Here is a 14,526-nt window from a genome sequence, read left to right on the forward strand (position 1 = left end):
GGGAAGCCTACCTTTGTTCTCTCTTGGAACTTGCTTTTACTGACATAGTCCTTTGCTCTGTTTCAGTATCTAAAATATGTAAATGTCATCCTCCTGTCTAAATCTACTCATCAGTCAAGACCTAACTGAAATCCCTATGGTTTAACATTTTCCCCAAGCATTTTATTCAGAGTGAAATATCCATAAAAGTCATTTTTAAGGTCAATTCCATTTATGATAATTTACATATCATGCCAAAAGCTTAAAATATGCTTATTATTACCCTAAGTTTCCCTATTTCCTGTAGTAGGCTGAATTTTTAACGTTTGCTGCAAGTAGCTATATTTTGAAGACTATATGATTATACAATTATTAGAAACATTCTTAAGAGATTTATTGAGATGTAGACACATTTTTAAAATAAATTTTATTAATTGCTGTAATTATTTTATATTAAAACCAAATGATAATGCCGCTATTCCCCCTTTAGTTTGTTACACAGTATCCCACCTAGAATGACCTGCTTTTCACGCAGGTATTCCTACTGTAAACAGTAGTATCTTTCATCTCAAGTCAGCAACCAGGGTCATCCAAAGTCGATACCAAATCTTTATTGATGTTTAGAATTTCTCTTTCACATAAAAAGGTAAGTGCACAAGCAGTGTTTCTACCACCTTTCCACCCCCTGCGCTTTCCCAAGCCTGGAAACATTCAGGCGGTTGGGTAGGGGTCTGCCTTGCTGGCTGCTGAGTGGAATTTTCTCCTGCACGCTGAATCCGCCCCACTCTCCCGAGGGTGGTACCACCCCCTCCCCCACGTCCCCCCCCCTATCCCCGAGACCCCTTCTCCCCCCGCCCCACGCATTCCAGAGCCTAGGAAGGACAGCACAGCCCGGCTTCTTAGAGGTCCACCCCATTCCCAGGTGTGCGCTGTGGTCCTTCTGGATTTCTGCTCGCCCTGGCCCAGGGGTCGGCACTTGTAATCGCCCCGGAGCCTCGAGGGCTGACGGGGAAGGAAGGCTTTATACTTTGCTAGGAGAGGGCTGGGTTGCGAGAGGGTTGGGTTTCTGAGTTCAGACAGGTAGCGAGCGCTTTTTGGTTGCGCGAGGTTTGGTGTGGCACCGCTTGGGACTTGTTGCAACTCGTCCCCGCACCCGCCCTCACTGGGCTCTGCACCCAGGCCGGGGGAGGCGCGGTCGGGGCGGGAGTCAGCTTCCCTCCGCCAACCTGACGCTCTGCAGGTAACTCCCCTCCCCTCCCTCCGACTCGCGGCTTCCTGGGCGGCAAACGTTCGGTGGCGGGCGCGGTGGCGCGCGGCTCGGGGGCGCTCCTGGCCGTAAGTGGGGCTCCGGGCTGCCTTCCCCGGCTTCGGTGGGCGGGAGACTGGCGGGCGCGCGAGCGGGATGCGGTGGGGTCCCGAGGCTGCACCCAGCTTGGGTGGGCCCGGTGGCGGGGGCTAGGGATGGGGATCGCCCCTGGGAAGCCGGCGCGGGGTCGGCAGTTCGCCGGGGTGCAGAGGTCGGGTTCCTCTGACTGGTCAACTTTCTTTCATTGTCGCGTGGCTAAGAGCGCGTAGGGAAGTTTGAAAAGTTAGGTCTCGGGAGGGGAGGGGAGGGTTCCCCCAGGAACGGGCGCCGCCCAGCCTGGACATGTTTTCTCTGTCCCCAAGAAGTCCGTCGCGCGCTCCTGTGGAGGGGGAGGTGGGAAGTGTCTGGGAAGAGCCTTGTGGGAGGAACTAAAGGCAGGGGGTAGTGTGGTCGGGCGGGGGGTGGGGGCCCAAGTAGGGAAGGTGGGGGGGCAGCAAGCCTGCAGAAGGGCATATGTGTTCTTTAGATTTTGAGTGGGGAGTGGAACTGGGAAGGGAAGGCAAAGTTCTTCTTAACAAAATCTCTTCTGTTTGTATCCAATGGGCTTCTGTCCACAGATGAGTTGAAACCCGTGCTTTCAAAACTCCAGTTGGCCTGGGTCTGTGTCCTTGGTTGGGTTGCTTGGTGATTCTGGTACGTTCCAGATTTTGAGAACCACTGCTCTAAAGGAACAGTGTGCCTAGAGCATATAGCTTCTGGAAAGGTACTTGGAGACTTTGGGCCTATTCTTTGTAACACGCTGGGAGACACATTACCTCTAGAAGGTGTGTGAGGAGGCGGAGAATGTCCATGTGTTAGTTGCATTCATGACTATATAAAGAGACAAGGGTGCTTTATAGGGAGGAGGCTGTGGGAACATAAGATATCGTCCTGACTGTGCATGCAGTGATGAGATTCTAGGTTCTAGGGTTTCTGACCCAGAAGTGGAGAACTCCGAGAAGGCCAGAACACAAAGAAAAAGCCATGCTGGCAGCAAACAGTCAAGGGTGTAGACCAAGATGGCCCAGCAACTCATTTCCAGATTCCCACTTGCTACATATTTTGCCCGTTTACTTACTGGCAGGTTCCGCCCCTCTTTCCCTTTCTCATCCCCAACCAGCGCCAGAGCCCCAGGGAAATCTATGACTGAGGCTGAATCAGTCCTGACAAGAAATAGGACAAGGGAACAGTGATGAAAGAGCCTTAGAAGAGAAAGCTGGTTTTTTGTTTGTTTGTTTGTTGGGTTGGTTTTTCAAAATAACTAAAGAATGAGAAGGATGTGAAACAGCATTTAGTGGGGGTTGGGGTCTGCCTTTGTTTTGTTTCTCAGGATCATGGCGGTTCCCAAGATGATGGCAGCCCCCACACCTTCCAGTTTCAAATTCCACCCCCTGGCTTTTGGGTTTAGGGCACATGGGGTTGTACACACCTATTAAAGAGGGCTGGCTTCACCTTGCAGAGCCTGCCTGAGGGGCTGGGTGGATCCTGCTTTTAAAGCTTGCGCATTCTAGACCACAGATGCTCAGAACTTATTGTGGGAAGCTTTACCTATTGAACAGTTGCTGAAAGGGATTGCATAGACGGAGACAAACCACACCTCTGGTGCTGACTCAGTGATGTCTTTGTGATTATTCTCTGGAGATTATTGCTTTAACTATAACTAACCTCTTTTGGGATAGCTTAATTTTATAATTCTTGCTATTAAATCTTCTGCTACCATATCCCCTTATAGTTTATGGTGGAGGTTCCTACATTGAGTATTTTCTTGACTATGACTTATCCCACAGCCACTCATCTACCTGTTTCCTGTTTGATTACATTATACAATAATGAGTTTCCAAGATGTAACATTATAGTTTAAGTCTTGAGAATCTTGTGTGTGAAAGTGTGATCCCAGTAAAACAGGCCTCTTCTGTAACATTACCTGGTTGGCTGAGAGCTTTTGAAAAGGTCCCACGTAGTTTAATTTAACTAATTATTTGTAAAATTACAAGCTGTCCTTGTTTAGCTAGTTGGGTAAGTTTGCATATCTGTCCTTCTGTAATTTGTAAAATATGAGTGTTCTAAGGATGTTTCACAATTCAGAGTCTGTTAAACACAATGTTACTGGTAATTTTGAAATACATTTTTGTTTAATTATTTCTAATCTGGAAGTGAAATGTATTTTAGAGTTTTGTTGGTGAGTTTATCACTTAAAAGTCAGAATACAGTCTCCCCACCACCCCAAAAATGGTGCTCGGAGTGATGACTATAGATTTTAAGATACTGTGGACTAAAGTTTATGTACATAGCACCTAAGCTCCACCAAAAATTAAATCCATCAACATTTCTCTGAGAAAATGTGCTGGAGCCTTTAGCTAGAGCTTCCTTCTTACTGAGGCAGGCCGTTGGGCATTAGCATTGTTTTATGGTGTCTATCCAAGCCCCCAAGGGTGAAGTAGAGTTCAGGGGGTTGGGGGGGGGGATTAGTACTACTAATCCTTGGAAACTGAGTACTGTGGGCTGCTGACACAGGAACTGGGCAAGTGCTGGGCTTCAGACGAAAGGGCTCATGTGGAGGTGAAATGGAGTGGAAGCAAGTTGGCTCCAGAATTGGGAAGGAGGGTTTATTCAGGAGCTGGGAGGCTTACATATACAGGAGGTCAGGGTGGGGCCTCAGGGAGACAGATGATGTTTTCAGCAGCTATGGTGCTGTGAGGAAGATGAGACTGGGTTGGAGAGGCGATCCAAGCACAAGGACTATTCACCCATTGGGGACATCTGTGTTGGGAAGTGTTTGAATCATGTGATCATAGCTGATAGGAGGAACCTTTTCCTCTGGGGACATCTAATTACTCCTCAGTTTGTAATTTTGTTTTATTTTCTTACTGTCCTTCGGAGTTAGGCCAGATGTCCCCTAAAGGCGCATGACTTTTATCTTTTGGGCTTTGTAGCAAGTCGTTTGCAGACTGCACCCATCTCTGGGGAAGGTAAGGTCAGCCTCTTGAGAACTGGCATGGGCCAGGTGTCATCTCCTTCATGCTGGCAGTGGGCGATTTTGAAGAGTTTACACAGAAGTTATGCAGTACTAAGATCTACAAGTTATGACTTTTTGCTCTTACACTCTATGCATTCGTTAAACATGCATGTGTTGACTGTTCTGTGCTGAGCAATGTGTTCCACTCTGGGTAGGAAGAGAGCCAGCAAGAGACTGTTCCTAGATCTCAGGAAGCTTACAGTTGGGGACCTAATAACTTTTCTAAGTGCAAACAGAAATTAATGAATCTGGTCCACTTAATTAATATTTCCTTCATATTCTCTGGAGGTCCCAGCAGATATTGTGTATGTCCTTTAATCATTTGTGAAGTTGAACATTAGCAGACCTGACTCAGTCGGGATTTTGGACAAAGTACCTAAACTCTGCTGGCCTTTCTGGTTTTTCAGTGGCATGTCCCATATGTCCCATCCTTCTCTGAGGTTCTCTGTGATCGCTTTGTATGGAGAGTACAGTAAAATAATGTTAACTGATGTCTCCCCATCGTATCACTGGGCAGTTCATTATTTTCACTTGTTTTGTCAAAGTTTCATTTCAAAGGGTTTTAGTTCTCTATTGATTGTCAAATTGTCGCTCTGATTGTATAAACATGACTCACTTGGGGAAGAAACGGCAGTTTCCAGAGCACTAAAAAGTGGCATCTTCCACCTCAGTGGCTGCGGTTAGAGTTACCCAGCAGAGCATTTGTCCGGACGGTCCTTTTTCCCACACGTAGGCAGCGATGGCTCCATTCTTAATAGTACATTGCTCCAACTGCTTAGTCTCCTCTGACTCATTCAGCAGCTGTTTCCTGATGTTTGTTTGTTTGTTTGTTTGTTTTTCCAATTTATTTATTTCCAGAAAAACAGTATTCATTATTTTTTCACCACACCCAGTGCTCCATGCAAGCCGTGCCCTCTATAATACCCACCACCTGGTACCCCAACCTCCCACCCCCCCGCCACTTCAAACCCCTCAGATTGTTTTTCAGAGTCCATAGTCTCTCGTGGTTCACCTCCCCTTCCAATTTACCCCAACTCCCTTCTCCTCTCTAACACCCCTTGTCCTCCATGCTATTTGTTATGCTCCACAAATAAGTGAAACCATATGATAATTGACTCTCTGCTTGACTTATTTCACTCAACATAATCTCTTCGAGTCCCATCCATGTTGCTACAAAAGTTGGGTATTCATCCTTTCTGATGGAGGCATAATACTCCATAGTGTATATGGACCACATCTTCCATTCATCCGTTATCCATTCATCCGTTGAAGGGCATGTTTCCTGATGTTTTAAAAGAATTGTCTTTTTCTCGAGTAAATGTGATTTCTGATTATTTGTTAGAGAAGGGCAAAATCAAGCCGAATTGTTCTTGAGTAAGGAACTGGTGACCAAGACCCCCTGTGACTCTCTGCTTGCTATAGGTTCATGCCTGCCTTTCCTCCATCTCTTCCTTCTGTCCTCTCTTACTGTCCCTCTGATCTTTTGTAGTATCTTATGGTTTCTGGCTTCTTTGTTCATGCTTCTCTTCCTTTTCTTTCTTTTCCTCTGTCTTCCCTTCCCTCCTTTCCTTGTCCCTTTTCCTCCTTAGGCTCATCTTCATTTTCTGGCTCACCTCTCATCTTTTTTTTTTTTTTTTTTTTTTTTTTCCTTTTTGCCCGTTCCCTACTTCTGTTTATTTGGCTATTTCTCCATCTGTTCACCTATTTGCCTTTATTTCGGTCTGTCATCTCTCAATATCAGTGCAGTTTTCTATTTTGGTACATTTTAGGTTCCTAAAAATCTATAAAATTCAAATAATATGAAAATCAAATAACATATTGCAGAGGTAATTTTGTTCTGTAAGAGTTAAAATATAAATTAAATTGCCAGTTACACTTTCAAATATTAGAGACACTATTCAACAATATACTTCTGACATTTTATATGTTTTAAAAAATGTTCTTTAGCGCGTCCGAGTGGCACAGGGTTAAGCGTCTGCTTTCAGCTTGTGTCATGGTCCTGGAGTTCTGGGATGGAGCCTTATGTTGGTCTCCCTGCTCCTTTTCGCCTGCTTGGGGAGGCAAAGGGAGAGTACGGTGGGGAGCCTGCTTCTCTCTCTCTCTCTCTCTCCCTCTGCTGCCCCCCTGCTTGTGCTCTCGCTCTTTCGCTCACTCTCCGTCTCTCTGTCAAATAAGTAAATAAAATCTTTTACAAAACATGTTCTTTACCTTCACAATAGAACATGTGTACGGTGATCATCTGATTAAAACTCAAGATTTGCCTTTTTTGGCATGTTCAATAATTTCTATCTTTACCTCTATTATACTCAACTTATTAGATAAACATTTTACTAACATCAAGGCTCATTTTTCCATTTTCCTAAAACTTATAAAATAGATTGAAGTTTCAAGAAGATATTCAAATAAGGGTGCAAATAAGATAGTAAAAAAGAAGGATAATGATGTTATTCAAACTGGATATTGACATGCCCACATCCTCTGTGCAGTAAGTTGAAATATTTGTTAATTGATGGGTTGAAAACTGGATTCATCACAGGAAAGGTACTTTTTAGTGTCAATGTCTAATGTAGAAAAGTTCAAAGGTCAAAAAGAACTAAGTAGGGTACTACTAATCCATATAATTGAAACTTTGTTTTAAAAAAATCTCAGTAAGAAAATGACACTAAAGAAAATTAAAATCTTTCTAAGACCGTAGGACCCAAAACATAGTTATGCAAAAGTTGGGACAGGAGCCTATGAACATTGTAATTAAGTGTGTGTTCATGTATTATACATGGAATAAATGACTTGATAAAATCATGGATTACTTGGGTTAAAGAAACTAATTATTATGTTTAATTTTCATATCTCAGCATAGTGGTATCCTTATTTGGGGTATCATCTCCCTTCTCTGTCACAGTTATACTGAAGTGGGCCTTACAGACAAATGGGAGTGAAATGGAAGAGCTGCCAGGTGCAGTTTCTGGCCCGGGTCTGGTTTAGAGAACCATGACTAAAACTTTAGAAGCCTGAGCCTTCACTCAAGTCATTACTTGACTTGACAGGATAGAACCACTGTCACAGGAATGTAGCACAGGAGTGGGAACACTGTTCATGCAGGATCCACAAGACCTAGAAACCCATCTTTACAAACCAACAGCATTTTACACATTAAAAAAAATGTATTTATATCTTTTTGGTTAACTTCTGTATGTGCACGTGTTCTATAAGTGAGAGGGCCAATGAAGAAAACCATACGAGGTCTAAACTAGGACGGGCTAGTTTTCCAATTAGATTTTTTGGGGGAATTCCTGAGGGAAAATAAAAAAGAAGCACTTCATTTCATCTGTGATAGAGCTATCTAAGCAGGCTTAATTAAAAGTGAATCTTGAGAGAAATAGACTTTGGAATTGCTTTACATGTTCTGTTTACTTATATGGCTCTTTATACAAATCAAATTATACAAATTAAAATCTTTCTGGGCTAGGTATATTATTAATACTAAATATTTTTTGGCATGTTAACTAAATAAACTTGTGTCTCCTTGCACAGTTTCTACAATATTATTTGTTTTAAACTTCTATTTTAATTTTTTTTTAAAGATTTTTGTTTATTTTGAAGAGAGAGCTTGCACACAAGCGGGAGTGAGGGGAGGAGCAGAGGGAAAGGGTCAGGCAGAATTGGAGCACTGCGCAGGGCTCGATCTCAGGACCCTGAGATCATGATCTGAGCTGAAATCAAGAGTTGGATGCTTAACTGAGCCACCCAGATGCCCCACTTCTCTACTTTTTTTTTAATAGTCCCAAGATTTTTTTATTGCCTCTAAATACTTACAACACTGAGTTTTGATTGACATTCCCAAGGCACATAAGGAAAATACATTTTCTTCAGACCTTTTGTTTGTAAACTTTCACTTTTTCATAGATGAAGCACACTGTTTTTGTTACCAGTATTTGGAAAGCCATTTTCATTGTTCATCGGGAGCACGTATTCATGATGTTTTCCTACAGCACCTGTTCTGTAAATGTCAGTGTGTGCCCAGATTGGCTTTCTGTTGTCTTAAGTAGATTCAGAAGCTGGGACAAGAGGGCATATGAGACACATTCAACATTTTGCTCAGTGGGGCCCTTGTGCTCTCATCTAAATATATCAAGTCCTTGTTTTATATTCTACAGAGGTTTAAATGCTGAGGTTGAAAGATCCTGAACCCACTTCCTGTGGTAATCCGGGAATCATGGATGGGTGTTATATGACAGGCAAACAAGTAAGGAAATAGGGAGACTCCTAGTTATTTCCCCTTTGTGATGACAAGTGAGGGAGAGTGGAACATAGATCCTAGCATACTTAAGATGTAAGACAATAGGCCTTCTCTAAGACAGCAGTGATACTCAAGGAATACCCGATATGACAGTGGCACAGATAAATTAGAATAAACAGCTTGGTGGCCTTTGATCAACTCGCATTTTAGTGAGGAGGACACAGCCAATGGCAAATAAATGTCTTGATTATTTTTACATAATTATAAGTGCTAGAAGTTAAATAAAACCAGGTAATAGAGTTAAGCATAGCAGAGAGGGTAGGTTCTTGACCTCCCTAAGGAGGTGCCACATGAGTAAGATAGGAATGAAAAGAAAGATAATTCCAGACTGTTGGAATGACTAGTGCAAAGATCCTAAAATGGGAATTAACTTGGCATGTTCAGTGTAAAGAAAGTAAACCAGGGAAGGTGTTCAGAAACCAGGCCAATAGATGAGTCTGGAGCCAAGGGGAGCAGTCACATCTGAACATCTGAAGATGTTCAAATCATCCTCAGATATAGAGTATTTCCTCTTGTAAGACTGGATGACGTTACCCTGGGAGGAATACTGACCGAGAAGAGTGAAAGTACAGCTGAGTCAAGTTCCCAAGTCCAAGCCCAGATGGCAGAAAAATAAGTAGCTTTGATGGCATTTGAAGGGAATTCTTACTTAGCCTTTTTTACCTGCAAACCAGTATCCCAAGCAATGATATTCAGGTACCATTGTCAGTAACAGTAGTCTGTCTTCAGAATCATTTCTTCCAGGACTGTAGGACTCTCAAGGGGAGGGAAAAAAAAAATAAAAGATTCTGATCTTGTTGCAAGTTTTCCCACCTTTAGGGTAGAGAGATCTCCATACTTCTTGAAACTAGAATCTGTCTGGATTTGCATCTGGATGACGTGATAGATAAATTTAAGCTTCACACTGCTCAGTTTTACCACGTTGGAAAATATAGACTTTGAAACTTCTCAGTACTCCTCTGGAATATATAGTTTACTCTAATTTCACCTTAATGGCATACTAAATGTCTGTAATTATAATCCATTTAAACACCCAGTGAGTCCTTTCTTCCTGGTGAAATGAATTCATATAATGACAGAACAAATATCAAAAACAGAGGAAAACTAAGTCCTATTTTATGGATAATTTGTATCACTGTGTTAAAAAAATTAAGACTTAGAACTTTGTTTCATGAAGATTAATTTAAATACACAGAAACGATTTTCAGACTGATTTGAACATAATTAAACATTTCAAAATACAGTTCTTAGGGAGAATTCCCAAAGGACACTTGATAACAAGTCTATCCTTTTCACAAAGTGCAAATTTGAAATTGGTATTTATGTTTATTTTTGATAGAGATCTATGGATTTATCTAATTACTTTTGCAGTGCTCAGTGGTTTTGTAATTAGTCTTTTAAAAGCCCTTTTCAATGGGTAATAGTTTGTATTATCAAAAAACTAACCTCCATTTAATAGAAACAGCTATGTGCTTCAGTCTTAAAAAGTTCTGCCTGGATATTACCATTTAAAACAAATTATACTTTAGGATTTGTTGGGCCTATCATATTTAATCCGCCCTCATTCTATTATGCTGTTATTAAAGCAGTGTATTATTAGCTTGTTATGTAACAATTATGTACTAAGCATTAATAATTGTGCTAAACAAAGATAATCTCCACCATCACAGAGTTTATAGTGAAGAAGGTGGGGAATAATGCATTTAAATAGTGCATGGAAAGTGATAATATGTGCAGAAATTGCTATGGGCGCTCCTTGCAATGCCTTTGTTCCTAGCCCCGCGGAGTTAGGGAAGGCACTGCACCATCAGTGAACTACTTACTCAGTCCTCATTAAGTGTATGCAGTTACTTTTATTTTACTTTTTTCCTTTTGGTCCCTGAATCCATATAGCTTTAGTTTCTCATATTCTGCACTTGTTCATATGTTGCTCTGTTAGAATTATTAAACTCTTTTATATGCAGTATTTTGAATTACCTATGACCGTCAACTTAATACATGAATGGAAGAAGAAGAGGATATTCGAAAGTAAAAAATAACTATTGGAATAATTCTCTTAAAAATTCCTTTTTTCCCAAAGCAAAATAGTACATATGTATTGGTAAACATTTGGTCAACACAGAAAAGAGTAAAGTAGTTTTAAGAAGTCACCCATAAAACCGCCTCTCCAAGGCAGCCACTTTCATTTTTATGTATATGACTTTACTTTTGTTTTTGGATGAATTTTCTTTAATTATGCTGCTGTTATATAGTTTGGTAGCCTACTTGCTATTCATAGAGTATCATAATACACACATTTTTGGGATGCCTGGGTTACTCAGTGGGATAAAGCCTCTGCCTTCTGCTCAGGTCATGATCCCAGAGTCCTGGGATCGAGCCCTCATCGGGCTCTCTGCTCAGCGGGGATCCTCCTTCCCCCTCTCTCTCTGCCTGCCTCTCTGCCTACTTGTGATCTCTCTCTGTCAAATGAATAAATAAAATCTTTAAAAAAAAATAAGCATTTTTGCAGGCTATCAAAACTACTGGAGGCTACATTTGGCTTCTTGGCTTTTTGTTTGTTTTGCATTTGAGAATGAGTGTGTAGAATATTCTTTATGTCACCTCCAAACAATGAAGCTGAGGGGCTGGGTCTGAGTGGCTCAGTTGACTGGTTGAATGTCTGACTCTTTTTTTTAAGACTTTATTTGACAGACAGAGATCACAATACGCAGAGCAGAGGCAGACAGAGAGAGGAGGAAGCAGGTTCCCAGCTGAGCAGAGAGCCCGATGTGGGACTCCATCCCAGGACCCTGAGATCATGACCCGAGCCAAAGGCAGAGGCTTAACCCCCTGAGCCACCCAGGCATCCCGAGTGTCTGACTGTTAATTTCAGCTCAGGTCATGATCACAGGTCATGGATGGTGAGATCCATGCAGCCTGCTTAAGGTTCTCTCTCCCTTTCCCTCTGCACCCCCCACCTTTAGCTATGCCTGCTTGTGTGCATTCTCTCTCTCTCACTCTCTCTCTCTCTCTTAAAAAAAAAAAATGAAACTGACCATAGGGGAAGGGAGGGAAAACTGATGGGGGTGGGAATCAGAGAAGCAGAGGAACCATGAGACTATGGACTCTGGGAGACAAACTGAGGGTTTGAGAGGGGAGGGGTGTGGGATAGGGTAATCTGGTGGTGGGTATTAAGGAAGGCCGGTATTGTGTGGAGCACTGGGTGTTACACATAAACAATGAAGACTACATCAAAAACTAATAATTTACTATATAGTGGCTAACTGAACATAATAAAAAAAAAAATGAAGCTGAATTGTGAAGGCTGACTTAGAAACTGAGGATATGAGGCAGTACCTTGTCATATGATAAACACTTTTTTTAACCACCTCCCTCCCTCCAGACAATGTTAGCAGGTTTCTGGGCATCACAGATCTTTTCAGCAGGCAAAATGAATATCATATTAGAATTTTGGCGAGGGTGCCCTGGAGCCCAGCTTATTACACATTGTAAGATTCTTTCAGAAATATGCCCTTTGCTTGATTACATACAGAAAGAGGATACTCATTAAGAAAGTAAGAGAAAAATAGAACCATATTATTATCACTATCATTATTTTTAAAGATTTTACTTATTTATTTGACAGAGAGAGTGAGGGAACAAAAGCAGGGGGAGTGGGAGACAGAGAAGCAGGCTTCCTGCTGAGCAGGGAGCCCAATGCAGGGCTTAGTTCCAGAACCCTGGGATCATGATCTGAGCTGAAGCCAGATGCTTAAGGACTGAGCCCCTTGGTGCTCCAACCATATTATTATGTAAAATTCTCCTCTATATTACTATAACCAGGGTGTGGGGTGCAGGAGTGCCTGGCTCCAGGTTCCCAAACAGACCAGGTTTGGCCACTCACTGCTGACAAAGTCCAAAGTCAGAGACAGTAGTGGTAGGGAAATGAGAAAGGAGTTTATTTCAGTGAGGCCACCACCAGGGAGACAGTGGACTAGCTCCTCAAAGACTGTCTCCAAAGTGCTGAAAATACCTCCTGGTTTATATAAGGAAAATGTGGGACAAAGGCCAGTGGGTACCTGCAGGTGGGTAAGAAAGGTCAGGTCCATAACTGAGGGGTGTCACTGGCTCAGGGCAGTCCCCATTGCTTGAGGGGTAATTTCAGTTACCATCACGGGATGCTTTACCTGAAGGGTCTTTTGCTTGAGTTAAAAGATAAGCTGGGAAGAAGAATTTAATCAATTACAAAGTACTCACTGAGATCAAAATGGAAGTATTTGAAGTCATCTTTCATTACTACCTATTTTAGCAGTCTTTATGGCTGATACAGAGTTGAGGGCTTTTATCTCATTTAGTCCCTTTGCAGTCAGTACCGTTATTTTACCCATTTTCCTAGTAAGGGACATGCAGCTTAGAGCCCTGAAATTTTGTGACCAAAATCTGAACACCATATGTGGCAGAGCGAAAGGCATAACTTCAGCCATCTCACCCGCTCTGTGTCCCTGAGCTAACCAGCGATTTGTCACTCAACCCTACTTTCCCCCTTCATGCAGTTAAAAGACTGCTTTTCTGGGGCACCTGGGTGGCTCAGTGGGTTAAGCCTCTGCCTTCGGCTCAGGTCATGATCTCAGGGTGCTGGGATCAAGTCCTGCATCAGCCTCTCTGCTCAGCAGGGAGCCTGCTTTCCCCTCTCTCTCTGCCTGCTTCTCTGCCTCCTTGTGATCTTTCCCTGTCAAATAAATAAATAAAATCTTTAAAAAAAAGACTGCTCTCCTGTGTCTCTGTTAGTGTTCTCTTTGGATTAAACCCTCTAATTTTTCAGCTCTTCTTTGTGACATAATCTACCTCAAACTCTGCTGAATCCTATACTTGTATGGTTAATTTTTAAATATTTATTTATTTATTTGAGAGAGAGAGAGAGAGATGTGAGCACAGGCAGGTGAAAGAGCAGAGGGAGAGGGAGAAGCAGGCTCCCCGCTGAGCAGAGAGCCTGATGTGGGGCTTGATCCCAGGACCCCAGGACCCTGAGATCATGACCTAAGCTGAAGGCAAATTCTTAACCAACTGAGCCACCTGGGTATCCCTGTGTGTTTAATTTTTAATGTATATTAAAACTTTTACATTTATTGTATTAGATTTAATCTCATTCATGTTGATATATTGTTTCACCAGTTTAAGATCATATTGTGTATTAATCCTGGCAACTAATGCATATGCTGTTTATTTCTACCAACTGTATCAATGTGTTTCTATTGATTCATCTGGATGATTGTTACGTATATTGATCAGGATCAGGACAAGATGAAACAGTTTACAGCACAAGATTCAACCCCATTAGGATGACCTTATCTCATCCATTGGCGTTTCTGGAATGCTTGTGTCATGATAGAATGCAATTCAGGAGTAGTTTAGGTGTTGGTAAAACAGTAATTTGTTTTAATTCCACTTGCATTTTAAGCCATGCATAGAGTAGTCCTCTTAAGTTTGACTATCCGGTATATGCTCTCCAAGAAAAGGGTTTATTTTTTTTTTTCCCCTATGAATTTCTCTGCAGAATTACTTCATGATTCCAAATGACAGTGAATAGGTATGTTTTAATATTGTTCATATATATTGGGGGCTTTTGTATTCTTATGTCTAGACTATAATTTACACTGAGGATGGAAAATATATTGAGTAACAGGTAATACAAAGAAACCTTGGAATTAAGGACTTTGATACTATGAAATCAGTAAAGTCATACCATTGCCCAATTAAAAGAAATTAAAGGATTAAAAAATGTTTAGATATTGAGCAAGTGGAATTTTTATTTGGGATTTATAAAGTGACTTGGAGGCATTTAGTTTTCTTTTCATGACTTGGATGAGTTGGGTGATTCCATCTGTGATCTACAAATGGAGATATTTGCTT

General features: G+C 41.8%; 1 protein-coding gene across 2 annotated transcripts in view; it reads left to right on the top strand.

The window, feature by feature from the left end:
• The first annotated feature begins 1,189 nt into the window (after positions 1–1,189).
• FAM83B (family with sequence similarity 83 member B) overlaps positions 1,190–14,526 on the top strand; it is an 81,505-nt gene continuing 68,168 nt past the window's right edge. Inside the window, exon 1 of one of the 2 annotated variants that reach the window (XM_044253067.1) lies at positions 1,190–1,219. The gene's annotated coding sequence lies outside the window, so the exon portion shown is untranslated. Of the gene's footprint in view, positions 1,220–1,260; positions 1,315–14,526 lie in introns of those variants that run through there. The other variant, XM_044253056.1, reaches the window with a different exon arrangement.

This window comes from Neovison vison, chromosome 1 (assembly GCF_020171115.1).
Source record: "Neovison vison isolate M4711 chromosome 1, ASM_NN_V1, whole genome shotgun sequence".
Taxonomy (NCBI): domain Eukaryota; kingdom Metazoa; phylum Chordata; class Mammalia; order Carnivora; family Mustelidae; genus Neogale; species Neogale vison.